This window comes from Ammodytes marinus (assembly GCF_949987685.1).
Source record: "Ammodytes marinus genome assembly, chromosome: 5".
NCBI lineage: Eukaryota > Metazoa > Chordata > Actinopteri > Uranoscopiformes > Ammodytidae > Ammodytes > Ammodytes marinus.
The window spans coordinates 18,954,427-18,975,774 of NC_137234.1; the positions used below are offsets into that span (position 1 = coordinate 18,954,427).

Below are 21,348 nucleotides of genomic sequence, written 5' to 3' on the forward strand. Positions count from 1 at the left end.
AACCGCAGCAGGAGGGTCCAGTCCTCTTCACACTCTCCATGTTGAAACGGAGCAACTTCTCCTCCAGCCGACTCCGCCACAGCCCGCCCGCCGTTCCCCACGACCCAGCTGTCTCGCTCAGCCCCGTGCTATGACGCCGGACTGGGAGGGCAACTCGGAAACAACTGTCTGAACGCAGCGCTGGTCGACACCGAGTAAGTTTACATTTAACTGCTGCCTTACTACACCCTGCCAGCACGGCGAGACACATTACTTGCTGTTTTTTTAACGAACGTTTCTTGGGTTTCTTCAACTAACGTTTGTTTTATGTGCTAACTTACGACGCTAGCTAGCGGGGCTCAAATTGCAGATAACTGCGAGAATGTGGAGCTTTTTCTTTTCCCCTGGATCCAGAGGGTCGTTTTCTAACGTCATAACTTCGCAATATCTGGAGGATTGTGGTCGGTGTTGGTATTAACGTTATCTGTGTTTGTTTGGTGTGTCGTCTCGCTTGGAAGTTGCTAACGTAACAAGCTAGCTCCAGAAAGTACACCCTGATCACCACGTTAGCAGACCGTGCCCCATGCGGCTGCAGCTTGGCTGTCATTTGTTTGCATGGCAACCACGAATCTAGCCGATGTCTATAAGGTGGCAGTGACAATGAAGGGCAGCCAGGTACCTCCCATATGATTTCCCTCAGGCGGTTTACTTTATTGCTATCACCTGTTTCATTTGTAACTGTAAACTGGATAGGTAAAGTGGACCAAACAAGCATTGCCAATGTTGCCCATTATCACAGCTGTGTGGCAAAGCAGTCATCGCTGGGACAACCATAGCGATTAATGCTACTTCAGCGGCCTCCATTCTATGAAGGACTCGGTGCACCGGCGTTATGGCTTGCAGGGCACGGCGTGTTGCACACGGACGGGTGCACATTTAAATGTCAAATGTATGCAATGCAGGCCATCTTCAACATGGTTCAACTACTCCAGTGCTGCATGTGTTCGATACCAGCAAAGTAGAACTGCTTTATCTGAAGAGAATGTATTGCCTAGTTCTGTTTGTAATTTTTTTTGTGGTACATCATACAAAATGATAGGCAAATGTGATGGTGACATTCTTCATTAAAGACTAGGAGTTCATGTGATATAGAACTAGAGCGATACATCTGCCAATTTTGCCTTTCTGCAGCACCATTGTTAAAGGTGTATAAGCCAGCTGATGATGAGTAACTAAAAATTGCAGTGTGGAAACTCAAATATGTTTGTGGTTATTATTTATCACATGGCTGAACTACTAATGATACGTTTATTTTTCAACTGCAAAATGTCTCCTCCATAAATATCTAGGTCAGAGTTAATTTAAGGGATCCATTTTTTTAAATTGTTGTTTATGTTGTGTGTTTTATAAAAAAAAGAGCAGTATGATTGCCTATTATAAGATTTGTTTAAACTCTTAAACATACTTGCATTGATGTCAGCATCAAAAACCCAGTGTGGGTTGGGCTCTATTCATGTGTTTTGATCTCGACGAGATAATGACTAAATGTGGATATTTTAAAGTGCCACTCCTCCTCACCCTTCTCTGTCTACTCCCGGTGAGTGCAGACAAAGACAGTGGAGCTCGCCGTCCTTAATTGTGCGGTATTATGTGGAGTTGGGCTTTGCTAGAGATGAGAATAGCACACAAGTGCACTTTAGTTAATAGTTAAAAGGGTGACTGTGTTGCGTTGGGGTCGGGGGACAGAGACAATGCAGTCTAAGCTCAAATTATTACCAGACTCGGAGTGCTTAAAAATGTAATGTCAGGTAATATTTGGGATGTTGCAGCTGAGTGAGAAATACAGTTAAATAGTCTCTACCTTGTCTTTCTCACACTGGGTTATAGGGACTGATAAAGGCCTGATATCTAGTATTAGGGCTCTCTGTTAGTCTGGCCCTGGACAAAAATTGATCCTATATTGAACGGCAAATGTCAAAGGGTGACAGTAGCAGGGTTGGCAAAATAAAGGCATTTGAAGGTCATACCACTTCAATGGATAATTTGAAATAGGCCATGACAACACAACTACTGTTTTTATATCTGCCGTTGCTCTAAGTACTCTGTATAATGCCCTTCAATAGATTATGTCTTAATCTTCTATAACAGAACAAATCAACATATATTTAATTTTCCATTCCAGTTTTTACAATTTAGCATTTATATTGACGAGAGGTTTTATGTTCTGATCTGGTTAACACCCAAAGTCTGGTCATGCCATGTGACGTGTCTGCCATGTGTGAGTCTACCTTGCACTAATCAGGTGGGGATATTTAACGGTGTTGCCTCCTAAGCCTTAGCCTATCAACTACAACTGTGGCTTTGCCCTGCTGTGAATGACAACTGGGGAGAGAGTAGTGAAGGAAGAAAAGAGAGAAACGTGGGGAGAATAAGGAGAGCTGTTTCTGTAGGTGGTTATTGTTTTTTATTGTTTGTGTTCCATCATTACTTTTTCTAACAGGAAGATGCAGTAACAGATATCCCAACATGCTGTGTTGTGAGGAATACTCATGTCCATCCATCCACATAATGTGGATCTGACTCTATAGGTGAAGCCACCCTAGGGCATCCTGGTGGCCTAAGGGTTATGAAGACCCTGACAGTGTCGTGTTCCTAGTTTTGAGTCCAGCTGAAGACATTGTTTTAGCATGTCCTCTCTCCCCTCTCAATGTCAGTCTAATCTTATACCTTTACTTATCAGAGCTGTAATGAAGTGTGTTTCAGTGTTTGTCCAGCATAATATTTCAGATTGTTTTATTTAACAATGGACATTTCTCACTCTGGGGTTTGTTAAGTCGCTCAGCACTATTCCGATTCCCCTAATATTTCGATGCTTTCTCCGGGATCTACTGGGGGAATCTAGGCTAATACTTCTCCATATATAATCTGTCTCTCTGCCTCCAGAGAGCAAAAAAACACTTTTAGAAGTCTTTCATTGTGCCAAGATTTCCATCCCCAACCATGGCTTTGAAGAGTTTTTTTTGGTCCCAAGTTACTTCACAGCTGTAAGTTGGCCTTTTATGTCTAAGAACAAATGTCACTTTATTCCCAGAGAAAACCCATCTGTGAACACATTGGTGCTGACATGTTCTAGGATATCGCTAGATCATTAAATTGGGAAGAATGGAGAAGACAAAGTAACCAAATCAAATCCTGTATGGCCCGTCCCATATGTACTATGGATGCATTATTTGTACAGTTATCATATTTGTAAAAGCCACATTACATGTCTGAGAGATGAAAATCCCTTCCATTATGAGTTTGTTGACTTGGTGTCTTATAGAAAACTAAAAGACACCAAAAGGCAGCCTATTTAGTACCCCCCCCCCCCCCCCACCCAACACACACACACAAAAATAAAAGTTAGGGGTTAGGGTCTGTGAATAAACTCCTGGCCCCCCTTGACGTTTGTTCCTAGGCTGCTGGGTCACTCCTGTGTGTATTTATAGAGCAGGTTTTACACCAAAGGTCCACTGCTATTCTTTTTACTGATGCAGTGGCAGCCAGGTCGTTCTTGTTGTAGCATGCGCTAGCGCCTCTGCAATCGATGTCCACCTCTCACATTCATCTCTAGCCTAATGTATAGACCTGCTGTTTGTCTAAAAGCTTTACTCAGGACCAAATGTGTTTTACTTTGTGGAAATTGTTGGTTGCACTTGTAAATATTCACGCAAATGCGAATTTACAGGAAAACAAAACGCATAGTTGATGCTTTCTGCCAGTGCTGTACTCACTTATAATGTGTATTTTATTTTGACGTACACAACATCAGTAATCGGCTATTTTGCAAATCACCCACCATAAGTATTAGGCAGTAGAACGTGTCCTTGTTGTGAACATTATTTCGTTGTGACTGGCAGGCCTTCCACAGGGACTTGGTCCAGTCCCTGAAAATGATTGGCACCAAGTATTCCCCATGTCAAACGCAGATTATCTGCAGTTTCAAGGGATAAACTGTAGCATCTGTGTTGAGTTTACAGCAGGGATGTTGTAGATTTTTTCCTGTACTTTTTTACGATGAGTGTTTTATTCTGGAGGAGGTGTTGCTGAGAAGCTTGTATTACGTCATGGTTTTAACATTAAAGCCCTGTTTGGAGGGTCATCATGGGGCTCTGTGCAGACTGTGTCAGATTGGCTCTACTTTTTGGCATCTGCCGGCTGCTGTTTTTATCTCATGGCATTTCATTGGCTGCAGACACATCAGGGTTGATTTTGTAATAGGGTAGGTAGCAAGGCGAGGGGAGAAAGTGACAGTGAGTGTACACACGGACAATAACTCGTGTGGAATTCAGGTATACTGTCCATGCCAAGCAGCTCCAGGAAAAAAAAGCATCGCCTTAACCTTTAGGAAAGACCTCAGGTTTCAAAGCATGGAAGGTTTCCATCACATGGGACCATCGTCTGACCTCAGTCTTAAAGTGGTACCACACTCACTCGAGTTAACCAATCATAATGGCCAGCAACAGTTTGAGTTATGTTGGTTACGGTTTCTAACGGTTACTAAGTTTCACACACCACTTCTACAGCACATTTATTTTGTGCACCGTCCATCCAATGTTTGTGTGTCCCTGCTTCAGTCATTTTCCCCTGCTTATGCTCTTATATACATTTTAAATGTCTTTGTTTGATGACTATGCAGAGAGAGGAAATTGACATCGATCTTCTCATCTTAGTCCTGGAGCAAAGAAAATAAATGTTTTCTAAAATGTCAGTCATTATAAGGTTAATGCCATATTATGATATTATTTGACTTCTGTTAGGGATTGTTCAGTGTCTTACCCTAGCCAACACAGCAAGATATTGTTTAGGCTTCCTCGCTACTCAACTAAGTTTTTTTGTAAACTAGTAGCTATTGGGACATGATAAGCTACAGTGTCCTGTTCTTCACTAACATGTACAGTCATGGACAAAAGTGTTGGCACCTCTGGAATTCTGTCAGATAATGCACTGCTTCTCCAAGAAAATGTTTGCAAGTACAAATGTTTTGGCATTAAAGCCACTACGAGTAAGTCGGCACGTTGGCGACACCTTTGAACAAAAGCGGTAGTATTATTACGACGCCAGCTGTCGTGAAGCTGTTTTCTAGCTCGTGCAGGCAGCGTGCAGGGCGTGCAGATTCAAATAATCAGGAAGCAATATGGTGCGTGTCCGTGTGTTGAAAGCAAAGTGTGAGGGCACCGGACTCTTTTCGGCTCCATGAGTCTATGGGTGACACAGCATCAACTAATGCCAGTAAGTGCTAAACACACCTGATTGCAATGAGTTGATGCATTGTCACCTCTCACGGAGCTGAACGAGTCCCCGTGTCCTCACACAAAGCGAATGAACGAGAGATGGCAGTTAGTTAGTATCACGATGAGGTAATGTGTTTATGTTGTAAATAATGACTATTTCAGATGAATAATGGTCATCTGATGATGCTGGTGAGGCAAAGTAAACTTTGTTTTAGTAGGCTACCGCTCATTCATTTAGGAGTAAACACTGCAGTCCATGCTGCAGTCTAGGTTCGCTGCGTGAAATTGTGTATACGTTGCTTGGCAACGCCCTCCCGCCCGACTATCACTCTCCCTTTTCGCTTTTCTTCATTGCATTTTCTTTTTTTTCTTTTATGGTTCAGCCCCGTTATCAGTCATTATGACGACAAACAACTGTCTCAAACAAGGCTCCCGCTCCCCTTCCCTCACCTGGAGGGATAGGCTTCTCAAATCGCGTAACTGCGCCACACTGAAATCTGTGACCAATACGGATATGTGACCATAGAGCATGCACGCGTGAACCGAAAATCGGACTGGGTGTACGACCAGATCAAATGCAGTAATAAAAACTATATAAAAACGTCTTTCTTTGCACTGATGGTCTCGTTTGCTGTTAAAGGTAATTTATGATTATGAGAGGAAACATGAGGCTGTTTAAAAGATATTTAAAAGTTACTCGTTGCCGCTTTAATATGTTTGTCATTTGTTTGCAATGAAACAAAACACAAAAGCGGAATAGATAACCAAAAGCCAAATCGAATATAATTTATTTGGTAAAAGACATCAATGTGTTTACAGAAAAAAAAATTAGGCCTTCAAAGAGAAGAACACAGTCGAACATGGTGGAGGTTCAAAGATGTTTTGGGGTTGATTTGCTGCCACTGGCACAGGACTCCTTGACTGTGTGCATGAAATCGGAGGACTATCAAGGAATTCTGAAGAGCAATGTAAGGCCCAAGGTCAGAAAGCTGGGTCTCAGTCAGAGGTCATGGGTCTTCCAGCAGGACAATGACCAAAAGCATACTTCAAAAAGCAGAAATGGTTTGAGAGAAAGTGCTGGAGAGTTATGAAGTGGCCAGCAATGAGTCCAGATCTGAATCCCATAGAACACCTGAGATCTGAAAACAGCTGTTTGGAGAAGGCACCCTTCAAACCTGAGCGACCTGGAGCAGATGGCAAAGGAAGAATGGTCCAAAATTCCAGTGGAGAGGTGGAAAATGTATTGATGGATACAGGAACCCATTTTTTTCAGTTATTTTTTCTAAAGGTTGTGCAACCAAGTGTACAAATGTAATATAAATATTAATGCCAAAGCAGTTGTTATTGCAATCCTTTTCTGGGTGAGACAGTGCACTATCTGACAGAATTCCAGGGGTGCCAACACTTTTCTTTTGTCCATGACTGTACACATCTTGTTTTTCCGTTACCAGCTCTAAAAACAACCACAAGGGGTGTGTGTGTGTGTGTGTGTGTGTGTGTGTGTGTGTGTGTGTGTGTGTGTGTGTGTGTGTGTGTGTGTGTGTGTGTGTGTGTGTGTGTGTGTGTGTGTGTGTGTGTGTGTGTGTGTGTGTGTGTGTGTGTGTGTGTGTGTGTGTGTGTGTGTGTGTGTGTGTGTGTGTGTGTGTGTGTGTGTGTGTGTGTGTGTGTGTGTGTGTGTGTGTGTGTGTGTGTGTGTGTGTGTGTGTGTGTGTGTGTGTGTGTGTGTGTGTGTGTGTGTGTGTGGCAAAGGACATACATTTAGCTGCTATAGTTGTTTCTGAAAAAAAGTGCTTCATGTTGAAATGATTAATGTAGCGTAGCAAACCAACAGCCAAACTGCAGTAATTGTATGTTTCTCAGTCCAACAGGTTTGTTGTGGGAAGTGGGTCTCTCTCCTGGTGTGTGAGACCAGAACTTACCTTACTTATCTGTAAAAAAATAAGTGTGTATATAAGCTCAGGTTGCAATGTACTGTAACAAGCACTGACACGACCCTCACCTGACCTCACACAAACAAGTGGTCAACACTCACACTCTCACACACACACGCACAACTGTATGGCACAGGTGATACTGCAATAAATGTATTCATCACACGGACCTATTTTGTCATAGCATGTGTGACATACAGTATGTTGCACTGTACAGCCCTGCATGTTATGCATTTGTCCGTCATATCTATTACTGTGCTCACAACATGTTCATTTTCAAGCAGTGCGTGTGCAGCAGTGCAATGGAAAAAAGAAACCTTAGCCCATACAGATCGACACAGTGAAGCGGATTGGTGGCTCATCTGATTTGGGTCCTCAGCTTTTCTCATGGGGGTTGAGCCCAGATTAGACTCTACCAGGCTTTGGTAAAAAGGCCTAACCCTATCAGGACTTGAAACTTGAATTAATGATATTGAAGTTAAAATATAATTTAAGCAACAAAAGAGAGTGTGGGTGTGCATGAGATAGCAATTGAATGGAAATAACTGAAACTAAATGTATATGTAATTATGTAAGGTTCAGCAGAATTACATCATCATACTTACGTCTACTGTTCAAAAGTTGTACAGTCAGACACCCTGTCGTCTCCATGCATGCAGACTAATTGTGCTTCACGTCTCTCAAATGTAATAAACAACCTGGTGATCATCACAGCCTAATTTAAAAAGGATGGCCGCCCACAGCTACAGTTCAATGTTGAAAATGATTTGCAGTTCATATTTTGGTTAATATTATGCAGAATATTGGGCTCCAAGTCAAGTAGAAGACTAATGCCAATGGACCTTATGTTTAATGCAAAATCTTGGACTATATCAGAACAAAAGGAGGCTCACATTAAGGGGTGTGACTGTGCACGTGTACGCATGTACACATGTAACCGTTTGGTAAATCATAACCGTTTAGGAAAAATCAATAAACGGAAACCGTTTTTAATTTTTTTTAATTTTTTTATTATTATTTCGAGGAGTGGTTGGCGATGTGAGCTACTGTAGGCTACTTAAGCAGATATCACAACACATTATTGTGTTTTGTAACAATATTTATTAATTTAACTATTTAACTGCTCCGCCTTCAGTTTCACTTTCCTTTTCATCTCCGTCTCAAACAGCTGGTCTGATCAGCTGGTCAACGCCCCGACAGTGGGAGTCAGTCTAAAGAAAGATGATCACTAGGCTAGTTATGATCACTTTGAAGTCAAAATGCAAAATTATGAAATAAAGGCCTCTGTGCCGCTCTCTGTCTATCTCTCGATTTCCCCCCCCGACCCCCATATTAGTAGTACTGGTTCATTATCAACCAAGTGTTGTCCATATTCGATGGTTGCTGTTGTCCCATGTTGCTGAATCCCATTGATCTGTATTTTACTAGTTTTAGTTGGTCAGCCCAGAGTTCGACCTAACTGGCCTCAGGGTTGTAGGGCATATGGTGAGCAATAATGAGTTTGTGAGGCATTTGAGTGCTATTGATGTGCCCTCAGACCTGATGCCATTCTTGCAAAGTCTAATCTATCATTATCGAGCAGTGACTGCTTACTTTGTGTCCCTGTGTCTCAGGCTTCAAGTTAATTCAGGGAGAATTCTGAGGTTTACAGAGATTATGTCTGTGCGCACTGGCTGAACATGACAAACATTCCCTGTTTACCCAAGGACACTTATCAGCCTCCATCATCCACTCGAATTAGATTTTCAGGTCCTGGAACAAATGAAGGACTCGACTGAAAACACTTTAATTCCCTCAATAGACAGTGACTTCATATTTATCTGTCTGCTTTTTCTGCAGGGCCATGCGTGACCTGATCACACATTAAGCTAAGTATGCATTACTTGAGGCGGAGGTGAATGGTGGCTAAGGATGCACCGATCCACTATTTTTTGTTCCGATCCGATTCCAATATCTGGGTTTTGGATATCAGCCGATACCGATACTGTCCGATATCATAAATATTATACATTTCTTTGTTGGTGGTGATGTTATGTGTAAGGTTAGGAAGGCTTAAGCAACACAGCTAAAAAGAGCAACAAATACAGTCCCCTCCAAAAGTATTGGAACGGTGAGGCCAATTCCTACATTTTTGCTGTAGACTGGAAACATTTGGGTTTGACACCAAAAGATGAATATGGGACAAGATGAGATCAACATTTCAGCTTTCATTTCCAGGTATCTGTATCTGTATTTGCATCTGGATCTGATACACAACTGAGAAGATAGCATTATTTGTAAAGGAACACCACATTTTTAGGTGAGTAAAAGTATTGGAACAGATAGACTTAAAGAGGACCTATTATACTGCTTTTCTGGTCTTAATTTCTTGTTTTACACTGCTATAGAGCAACCTGACACGAATCACATCACAAAAAACTATGTAGATTTTCGGGAAGCTCTTTCTCTTATTTTGCCGATCCAGCACATCCTGTCAACACTTGAGTGTGTGTGCTTCGGCAATCTCCGCTCCCTCCGCCTGTGCATCGGCCATCTCCGCTACCCTCCCCCCCCCCCCCCCCCCCTTGCAAACCCCACTCCGTTGTGATTGGTTACCTTCCTTCCGGAACACTTTCAGTGGCGGGAAGCGCGAGCATGGACCTATAAAGGCGCGAGGCAGACACGAACAGGGAAGTGTCAGCATTACCATACATGGAAACATCCGCGTGGTCACGTCACAAATTTTTATGCGACGTCACGAATTATGAAAGGGTAGACCGCTTTGAAGACGTGACTTCTCGACTGGCTAGAATAGTGTTTAGTGCTCTGCACACACCCCAGACGGTCAGCAGGGAATACGTCGAAATGCATGTAAGTCATTATTTGATAATTTAGTATGGTTAAGCATGACTATGAATCATCATAACAACGTTTATAGGTCATAAAAGTCAAAAAGCATCATAGGTCCTCTTTAACATAAATTAAAGTGAATAAAACGTAATATTTTCTCGCAAATCCTTCGCTTGCAATAACCGCATCAAGCCTGTGACCCATTGACATCACCAAACTTTTGCATTATTCTTTTGTGATGCTTTTCCAGGCTTTCACCGCAGCCTCTCTCAGTTGCTGTTTGTTTTGGATGGGTTACTATATTCAGTCTCCTCTTTAGCAGGTATCGGCCCCATCCTTAATGGTGGCTACCCATAAAAATGCAATTTTTATTATGTTGGAAGTGAATCCAATTTGTTTCCATTTTCCGTTGCACACACTCAGCTTATTGTGGCCATTGGAAATGCCCTCTGTGTAAAGGTGGGTACATGTGGAAAGAGTGATTACCACTCATGCTTCAGATAAATAATTAATCTTAACTGAACAATAATATTAATACTTAAAATAACATTTTAACAAATTGGACATGTAGATATACAGTCCCCTCCAATAGTATTGGAACGGTGAGGCCAATTCCTTTATTTTTGCTGTAGACTGGAAACATTTGGGTTTGACACCAAAAGATGAATATGAGACAATAGATCAACATGTCAGATTTCATTTCAAGGTATTAAACATCTGGATCCGATACACAACACATAAGATAGCATTTTTTGTAAAGGAACACCACATTTTTAGGCGAGCAGAAGTATTGGAACAGATAGACTTTAAATACATTAAAGTGAATAAAACGTAATATTTTGTCGCAAATCCTTTGCTTGCAATAACCGCATCAAGCCTGTGTGACCCATTGACATCACCAAACTTTTGCATTCTTCTTTTGTGATGCTTTTCCAGGCTTTCAACACAGCCTCATTCAGTTGCTGTTTGTGTTAGGGGGTTACTCTCTTAAGTCTCCTCTTTGGCAGGTAAAATGCATGCTCTATAGGGTTTAAGTCTGGAGATTGACTTGGCCAGTCTATAACCTTCCACTTCTTGCCCCTGATTAACTCCTTTGTTGTGTTTTGGGTCATTATCTTGCTGCATGATGGAGGATCTTCCAATCAGTTTGGTTGCATATTTCCTTAAATTGGCAGACAAAATGTTTCTGTAGACTTACAGTTAATTTTGCTGTTGCCATCATGTGTTACATCATCAATGAAGAATAATGAGCCTGTCCCAGAAGAAGCCATGCAAGCCCAAACCATGACATTGCCTCCACCGTGTTTCACAGATGAGCTTGTATGTTTGGGATCATGAGCAGATTCTTTCTTTCTCTGAACTTTAGCCTTTTCATCACTTTGGTAAAGGTGCATCTTGACAACAACACAGTAACACATGATAGCAGTAGCAAAATGAAGTCTACTCAGAAGTCTACAGGAACATTTTGTCTGCCAATTTAAAGAAAGATGCAACCAAACTGATTGGAAGATCCTTCATCATGCAGCAAGATAATGATCCAAAAAACCTGCAAAAACAAAAAAGGAGTTCATCAGGGGCAAGAAGTGGAAGGTTTTAGACTGGCCAAGTCAATCTCCAGACTTAAACCCTATAGAGCATGCATGTTACCTGCTAAAACGGAGACCGAAGGGAGTAACCCCCTAACACAAACAGCAACTGAATGAAAGCCTGGAAAAGCATCACAAAAGAAGAATGCAAAAGTTTGGTGATGTCAATGGGTCACAGGCTTGATGCAGTTATTGCAAGCAAAGTATTTGCGACAAAATATTACGGTTTATTCACTTTAATTTATTTAAAGTATATCTGTTCCAATACTTTTGCTTGCCTAAAAATTTGGCGTTCCTTTTCAAAAAATGCTATCTTCTAAGTTGTGTATCGGATCCAGATGTTAATACCTGGAAATGAAAGCTAAAATGTTGAGCTATTGTCTCATATTCATCGTTTGGTGTCAAACCCAAAAGTTCCCAGTCTACAGCAAAAATAAAGGAATTGGCCTCACCGTTCCAATACTATTGGAGGGGACTGTACATGATCGACAAACTCAGTGGATGGACAAGTGGACCTGCAAAAACTTTGGTTGCGTTCCGAATCGCATACTTTCTACTATATAGTATGTAGAAAAAAGATTTAGGATGTCCCGATTCTTGTGGCCAGATTTAGGATGGTTAGAAGTACCCGGATGTCCTACTTCATGCGGCCAAGATTGTTAGTGTTGAAAAGTGCATCCTATTTGGGCGATTCTGACCCACAATCCAGTGCGCACCTGAAGTGACGTAACATCGACGAAGCCTCCATATGAAAACAAACGGGGATGCGACGGATATAAAAGCAAGACGCAAGATCAAGGCGCAATGTTATGATGAAATAAGAGAGAAAAGTATGTCCCAATAGTATGCCTACTGCATCCTAACTAGATTCTTTTTATCGTCAGATGTAGTATGTAGAATAGAAAAAAGAAAGAGTATGCGATTCGGAACGCAACCTTGGTGTATCAGAGTCATGTTTGAATAGTATATTTAAGAATATCAGCCAGTTATCAGCACTTTTGTTATAATTTTTGCTTCAGTTTCCAGCCTTTGCTATATTCTTAATTCGAGCAACTTCTTTGAGTCGCAATTTATTATTCACGCCTTTCCTATTTTTTTCCATTAATTGAGCCAGAGACGCAACTATAAATCGGTGGGAAGGATCTGGCCTGGATTCTTCATCAGTCCGACTTGGCTCTCAAGGAGGCCAGCTAGCTGTGTTCTTATGTAAATTTTACTCAGTTGAGCGCTTGCAAAGAAGCGTTCTGGTTAATCAATATGCATGTGGCAGTATTTCACCGATCCAAAACCATATAGTCTTTGGGGCACTTTACACGACAACACGAAACGGTGCAAACGCGGAAAAATTCCCGCGGTTGCACTATATCATTTACAGGAAAACAGCAAACGCAGGCATGAAACCGCAGGTTTTTGAGATCACCTCCCAGGGAGGATTTTTTGGAAAACTTAACGGTTTTGGTTTCCTGTAAACACCGAAACCATTTCCCCTGATAACGCTGACGTCACGGCTCCACCCTCACACATGCGTAGTCTATAACATTTGCTGTCAAAATACCCACACACGAGTTATAAAGTTAGAAGACAACATGAACGGTGTCTCCACGGCACCATCACTGTGATCAGCGGAGAGTGACGTGCAGGGCTAAAGTATAGGCTAACACTCGCCAATTTAGTCCAAGCGATTACCGCAGTTAGTTATTGAGACCACCCGCCACTTTGGCTGGGGAAAGATTTGTGCTCTGCCTGTTTTTCTATCTAAATAAACGTGTGTCACTTCTATATGCCAGGGACACGGCTCTCTCTACATTAAAAACACTATCAGCGTGCAGCGGTTAAGTTAGGCTACTGTTCAACAAAAGGAGCATTAAGGCTACGGCTTCACAGTAAAAGCATTTCACTGGCTAAACATTAATAGCATTTCACTGGACACACGTGAGTTGACTTTTATTTTGAAGTACGCCTAACAGGAAGGTATCCGCTCACGAAGCCCCTTCACTATCAGCAAGTCTTCTGTTTTTACGAGTTCAATGCGGTGAAATAAGAGGACAGAAAGCTTGTCTTTTACAATATTTGTAACCCCAAGCTTACACCAACCACTTTATGAACGTTAGTGGCATTAATTTTCGGTTACAGTAAGGTTTTATGCATCAAATTGTACCGGAAGAGATCTACTAGGCTGTGTCACCGCTGACTATTGGCTTGGCATGGCTGCTACACTGCTACTACAGCGATTTCGGCCCGTTTCCTCTGAAAACATGTGTACGGGTGAAGATGTCAGATAAATTGTGTCTGAACGGGGTTTTTTTTTTAAACCAAAAACTGGAAAACTCACGTTTTCACAGTGTAAAGTGCCCCTTTGATTGCAAAGCTAATGTGGCTTATTGGCAAACTCTCAAGTCTCAATAGTAAGTGATTGTGTTTTACATCATCAGTTGTCACAGTCATAAGTCAGTTCTTCATGTCTCGCTCTGAGTGTTAGCAAAATCTATTTGAGATGGTTAAATATTGCGTTAAATTCCAACATGTTAGGGTTTTAAATGTCATTTTCTCTGAGTTATTGTTGTGACAGAGAGTGCAGGTAGGGGAATGCAATGTGGTCAATATACAACCTCATAATCTTGCAGCGTCACTTGTGCGTGGCATTCGGTTTAATTCTTCCTGCACTGTGCATTGCTCCAGAGAACAGATATTTAAACGTCTGGTCTGATTGACAAAAAGTAGGACAGCCAGAAGTGTGTATTAGAGAGTGGTGTAGCTCTGGAATCCTTCCATCACAAACCATGCCACGTTCTGGGTCACAGTCTCTTCCATCACTCTTTGCACATGCCCACTTTGTAAATTTTATCATTCTTGTACCATATGTTGTGCATGCATGGTGCTTTTGTGTAGGACAGCCTGAATACATGAAGAGAACTGACTGTTGTGGATGACAGAGCCTTTCCTAACATCTTTTCTATGTCTTCCTCCCTCTAGTTGCTGTCTGTGTTTGGCCCCCATCCCCTTTGCGCCGCCTGCACCCTTTTGTTTTTGTCCCTCAAGCGCTGTCAGCTCAGGGATTCTCTCTCAGTTCACTTCTTATGTAGGTTAGATGTTCTCAAGTGTTATGGCTGCCTCCTTTGCTCATAGGATTTAACGGCATAGATTCCGCCTCTCCTGCCCAACCCATTTTACACTTGTTGGTTTGCTGTTAGATCATTACATTGGGGTCTTATCAGCAAATATCCATGCCCTGTTTTTGTTTTGAACTGCTTTATCATGTTAATTTTTCTTCCATTTGTTCTAACTTTACTGAACCATATTAGGAAAATTGATGATCATTCATAGAGGATAACCTGTACTGCGCAAATGTTTATTCCTGTTTTATAGGCATATTGAGTAGTCCTACAATTTAATGCAATTGTTAAATAAAAATGTGTGTAGATCTGTTAGAAATTGTTAATCTTTGTTATATATTAGGGGTATATTTGTGTCTGTGTCTGTGTGTATGCATGCTTGCTGCTTTGTGAATTGGTGTGTTGGATTGGTGGCTTATCACACATCCCAGCTGCTCTGTTTCTGAACAGGCCGGATTAAGAGGCATTTCCAGGAAAAAACAAGTTAGACCAGCATGTATAACAAGTAACAACATACACATATTATTTTCAAATTGCAAAAAACATTCAAAGAACAACCAGTTAGAATGAGGGTCACATTTTATATAAAAAGAGTAGTGGATTTGTTTAAGATGGACGGAAACTAAATTGTCTGCAGGACTGCAGATCCTGGAATCACATCCTACTAGGGTGTGTGTATTTGTCTAGTGTAAGAGTAGTAGTCCCCCCAAAGATACGTAAGCGTGTGTGTGTAAATGTTTGTTGAGTAGGGTTAAGTATAGGTGTTCACTGTGTAAACACACGCAGAGAATGGAATCCTGTTACTTTGGAAGAGCATTGTGAGTGATGATGTCAGTTATACTCACATTTTAAATCAACCTTTTTATGGACCTGCGATTCACTGTCCTAGCTGTTTTCTGTTGCCACAAATCTACATTAGCTGCAGACTAGCTGAGTGACAGTGGTGTGTGAGGGGCCACTCACACTAGGGCCGCGGCCCCGTGCCCGAGCTCATTTGTATACTAAAGTCTAGAACGTTTGGCTAGTGTGACCACGCCATCCGTATTCCAGCACGGAACAGCCCCTTGGCCACGGCACACTTGGGAGAGGTGTGCCGTGGCCAAAGTACAGATGCTAATGAGATGACGCGCACAAGCAAGCGCACAGGCGGCGTTCCTGACGTGAATTTATTAAGGATGCATTGTCCGTTAACGTCCGCTGCCTTTCTAGTCGGCACCAGAATTGCCCACCACTTGGACTGTAGCTACATAAAATGTGTGAGAATTAACGTGTGTGTAGGCCTAGGTGTGGGCTAATAAAAGAGGGAGAGAGCTAAATAGGTGAGCGCAGAAAGCAAAGCAAAAAGGTTTTCGTGTTTACTCACGTTCGTCAGATGATTTTTTTCTTTTTCCTCCCGTCAGCTGTCATAATACTGTCTTTACGCATGGCGGTGGAGATGAACACAAAACAACACACAACGGGACTCCGCGGCCCGGTGATAAGGAAACAGTAGCCTACACTAAGGTTTAACAAGAAACTTTATAAAGACACTTAAAAAACGATCTCTGCCCATACAAAAAGTTCTGATTTGGATTACTTGATGGAGCGATCGATGTGTATAAAACCATCCGGTACGTATGGTCTGATGACGGGCCGTTATATTAATAATAAACAGCGTGCTGCACAAGTATGAGACTGTCTATCGCGACCTATTACGTCAAGGCTACATTAAAAAAAAAAAAAACAATAGATTAAGGATTCTCGTTGCTCTAATTTGGAAGTGGAATATTTGATGCAAATTTGGCCGGATGAAAATATTCACAAACAGTCGTATAGCCTACAAGTAGGCTACGCTTCAAATCCTAAACGCGCACAGTGACGTAGGCAAGGTGTAATCGTGCCCAGGCCACGAGCAGTGTGACCACGGGCCAGCGGGGGGAGTGGGGAGGGGGGGAATCGTGCTGAATCTTCCTGCAACACGGAACAGGCAAACGGCCCTAGTGTGAGTGGGCCCTGAGTGTGCAGGTGGCAAGCACACTGCATTTGGCCCAGAGAGACCGTTGGCGTCTCCCTTAGGACTGCTACTGGGTGGGGCTCCACCCTCCTTCGCACAGTGGTGTGACCAGGAGGAGCATGGGAAGGAGAGCGAGCCACTCTGTCTGTTTGTACAGTGAGAGTTAAACTGAAACCTTACTCCAACTTTTGTACCTCTCTGCAGGTGAGACAGGCCGCTCCAACAAAGGCTTCTGGATGAGGTGTCTCCTGCGGCTCCGGGGAAAGGTAAGCTGAGCTCTAACCTGCTGGCCCACTCTTTAATGTCTCAATAATGCATATGCTCGCTTTAATTGGCCGGCTATCCGTTTTAGCAAGTTCATTTGAGCAAATGGTTTCCATGTGCCATTTGAGTGTTATGGTCCAAGGAATAGGTTTTATTTGTGGACGTGTTTTCTCTCATGCATCAGTCTACTTTCAAAATGTGACATAAATGAAATTACATTTTTACACACTGTTGCCCAGAGGGATGGCTCACTTTTTTTGATCAGAACAGAGAATTGGGCCATCTCTTAAGGCTTGAAGTAGATGTACTTTCTGTTTTGTTTTTTTGCCAGTTTTTATTACATTTGAATACTTTCTACTGCCATGTGATAACAGTGTCAGTTAGTGCTGTTTGTACTGTTATGGGGACTTTGGAACTCTGTGGTGCAAAGTTTGGAACACAGTACAGCATTGAATGAAGAGAAACCGCGTGTAGGAACTGAGATCTGCAGCTTAAAGGGTGTGTCCGATTCATTTGGGTTAGAGGGGAGTAAGTGTTTGAGGTTGCACAAGGACAGTTGGCTACAGAATGATACTTCAGATAGATACGTAAAGCCCTCAAACAGGCAGTTTGCCTGGAGGACATGTTGATCTTTCATACAGTGGCAGAGAAAGTGTAATGACCAGTTACTATTTCTTTTTTCAGCCTCCAATCCTTAGTAAACTGTATTTTAGTCTCTCATGGAAGCATAACAAAGTCTTCATGCATGTTGGATAGTTGTATACATTTGCGCTACTGGAGACAGTCTGCTGTCCATTGGGCGTAAAGATGGAAACCACGTGTTTTTACCACATTTACTCAACTTAGCTCCCCTTACTGTAAAAAAAAAAAAAGACTCAAATCACAAATATAGAATTGACAGTTCATTTTCTGAGTCTGCTTTAGTGCCCTGACACTGTGTTATGGTTGCATCAGTTGGACTTGTTGAGGGGCAGGTAGCAGAGTGTACACCATCCGCTCAAATCAGTCAGGAAGCGCTTTTACTCAACCTTGCCCAAGCTGTTAATCTTGGCATGTGCCAGAGACGCATGAGTTTTAACAGCAAATTACACATTAACCAGGAAAAATGTCTCAACCTATAGTCACCAGCTCACACCCACGCTACTTTGGCCTAATTTTTTTCTCTCGCCATAAACGACACATACAAGTTATCGGATTTCCTTTATAATTTATGTTTAAATGTCGAATGACTAACCGACTAGTAGTTACCTTATCTGTTGTGCAAGCCATTCACATTCTAGTATTTATGTGCACACTATGCAGTGGCCATCCCTCTGGCTTTGTTAATTTCAGTTGCTTCGTGCATATGATATCAAGTTTGAGGATTTAAACTCAACTAGAAACCATTGTTTAAAGAGGCACTGCTATACCTGAAATACCAAAATGTCTTTGTCTCACTCATCTGGTTTACTATGTCTAAAATAATAATGACCAAAATAACAGCGGAGAGTGCATCGCCTTGTCTGACTGTTAATTTGATTTTACAGACTGATTTACATGTTCTTTGACTTGCTGTAGAGGAACTCTCCTTTCTGTATTTAGTCTCTACGGGTCCAACGCTTTTCGTTTCTTTGACATGTTACTGGATAAAGCATAGCATAACATGATTTTATCATACTCTTAATATTATCCTAGTCCTATATATTTTGCTTAATGTTAGCCTGGAGCCAGTTAATGAAGGTAAGTCATTCATTCAAGTCTATAATAATGCATCTAAAGAAAAGTAAGGTTAGATTGATCTTACAACACAGAATGCAGAAGAAATGAAATGCTAGATGTATAAGCATATGCACTCTGTATTGTAGAACTCCATTCACAGACAATAGCATGTAATTTAATTTGATCAACACTGATTAAGCAAATGTGAGAATTATGTTTATTTATTGTGTTCCATTTGTCCGTGACATGGAAACCAATCTCGACCTCCCATACTTTCTGAAACAGCATAATGACAGTAAAAGTAAAGCACTGCGATGGAAATGTAAATCTCCATTTCACTGGGGAGGCAGTAAAAGAGTGTCGGAGAACTCAAACCTTGGCACATAAACTGAATCTGTATGCATGGATAGATACCACTGGGGAACAAGTGGGGAAACACATTTTTATCTAATTTGGTTAAACTCTTCAGAGGATTATTCCACAAAGCAAATGTTTGAATGGCTGATTCTTCAAGGTAAAGCTAATGCCTGGTTTCCACCGAGTAGAGCGGGTCGGATCGGAGCGGCTCGGTCCGGGTAGTTTGGCTTTTCATTTGCCAAAAGTTGGGTAGGGTACGGTTTAAGCGCACCTAACCGCTCTGAGCCGCTCCTAATCTCAGTACTCCTCAGTAGGGGTACTAGCCGCCTGAAAGGGTGCCTAAAAGGCGGAGCTACACACTGCCGTCTTTTGATTGGTCGAAAGAATCATTTCCGCCATGTGTAATCATCTCGGCAAGAGTGAAGAGAGTCTTGTGTTTTGGCGAAAATGTGAGCACAGCACTGTTTATTGTGTGGTGTTTTTCCTCATCATTAAACTAATCAGTTGGTTACACTGTGTCCCACTGCTAGTCACGTAGCTGCCGCAGCCACAACAACACGGGGGAATAAATAAAGAAGCGGCTGGTTTGACCAAGCAAAAACGAGAGACCGCTGGCTTGACCACAGTTGGTAGAAAGAATGATTTCCGCCGTGTGTAGTCACCTCGGCTAGAGTGAAGAGAGTCTTGTGTTTTGGTGAAAATGTGAGCGCAGCACTGTTTATTGTGTGGTGTTTTTCCTCGTCATTAAATGAATCAGTTGGCTACACTGTGTCACGTAGCTGTCTCTATCAGTTGCACCGAGCGGTATCTGTGCTCACAACATAGGGGGAATAAATAAAGAAGCGGCTGGTTTGACCAAGCAAAAACGAGAGACCGCTGGCTTGACCACAGTTGTTCCACAGCCCGATAGTTTGACCCACATTCTGGCGGTGGCTATCGCAGTCCAGCCTAAACCCCGCCCTACCAGTAAGGGTAGGGTTGGCGGTGGAAACACCACCGAGATTCTTAAAAGTGAGCTGTCCCGCTCTGAGCCGCTCCGACCCGACCCGCTCTACTCAGTGGAAACGAGGAAAAAGTGGCATCTGGCACCCTGGCTTGGATACACATGTGTATCTGTCAGAGCCTAGCCTAGGAGCTGCTGCTAGCTTTTATAAAAGTGACCATTAACCGACCTAAAAAGATGGTCGATGGACATCCTGTGGAAAGTGTTGATCTGTTTATCAAAACTTTGATTATCATTACATAATCAGTAATGGTGCACAGAAAGGGAATAAAGGGGACATATGGAACAATGATGAAGTTCACAGCATCAGACAGACAGGAAGCGTGCCACATAAAAACACTGGAGCTACCATGGAATCTATTTTACAAATGTCACACTCAAAAAATATATGTACAACATCCTTAAAAATAGACCATATGTATCCTTGAGTGATTATGTGATGATTAGCAAATTGAGTAATACAATATATAAGTAGATAAGGGGAAGACACTTGTGTAAGGACCTGTAGAAAAAATCTATCCTCATTTAATTGAGTTGATTTAGCTCATGCTTGTGATACGACTATCAAGTGACTGCTGGGACAAAGGGCAGAACTTGAACTCTTAAGGGGTTGACCCAATTACCTCCAATTCAGTGTTTTAGAAATCATGAGCATGTCTTGCCGTGGCATTGTCCATTCATCATGGGTTTGAGAGCATCCAGCAGTCCATTTCCCAATTGAGTTTTATTTTTTTTGTAAGAGTTTCTTTTTCCCACATAAGAAAGCTGCGGTGGGTTTTGGTGAGAAATGTGGTGAAGTTGGCTTGTTTCCTCTCATCAATAATCATGGAAAAAATGAAGCACTACAATGATCTCAACCATTATCTCAGTTTTGTGAGGAACGTTGCAGCTAAATCTGGATTAATGCTAGTATAGTTAAAGATAAGTTAATACGTTTGGAAGTGCTGAAATACACCTACATAATTGAATCATGATCATATACTTTGTCTACAATATATTGCCATTTTCTTACTTAATATATTTTTAGAAATGACTGGTATCTTTTAGGTGTTGGTAAAATTAGCTGTATCTAGTCAGCAACATTCTCTAACTCGAGTGTGCTGAATGTGCTCATAGAGCTGTGAGATGGCTCTCACTGTGACTCATTTCCAAACCTAAACAGGAACTGTGATGTTTTGCTTATTTTTTCCCTAGGACTTCTGCTTTTTCTTTTCTCGCTTGTTTATTCATAGAGTTGTATAGCTTCAGTATAGTCCTTTTTTTCATGATTATTTTCGGGCATTTTATGCCTTTTTATTAGACAGATTGGAGAGACATAGTTG

At 41.9% G+C, this 21,348-nt stretch overlaps 1 protein-coding gene across 4 annotated transcripts in view; it reads left to right on the top strand.

Moving 5' to 3' along the window:
• Positions 1-21,348, top strand: part of osbpl5 (oxysterol binding protein-like 5) — a 50,981-nt gene continuing 29,633 nt past the window's right edge. For all 4 annotated transcript variants that reach the window (XM_080028270.1, XM_080028272.1, XM_080028271.1 and 1 more), the window contains exons 1-2: positions 1-194; positions 16,909-16,970. The gene's annotated coding sequence lies outside the window, so the exon portion shown is untranslated. The remainder of the gene's footprint in view (positions 195-16,908; positions 16,971-21,348) is intronic.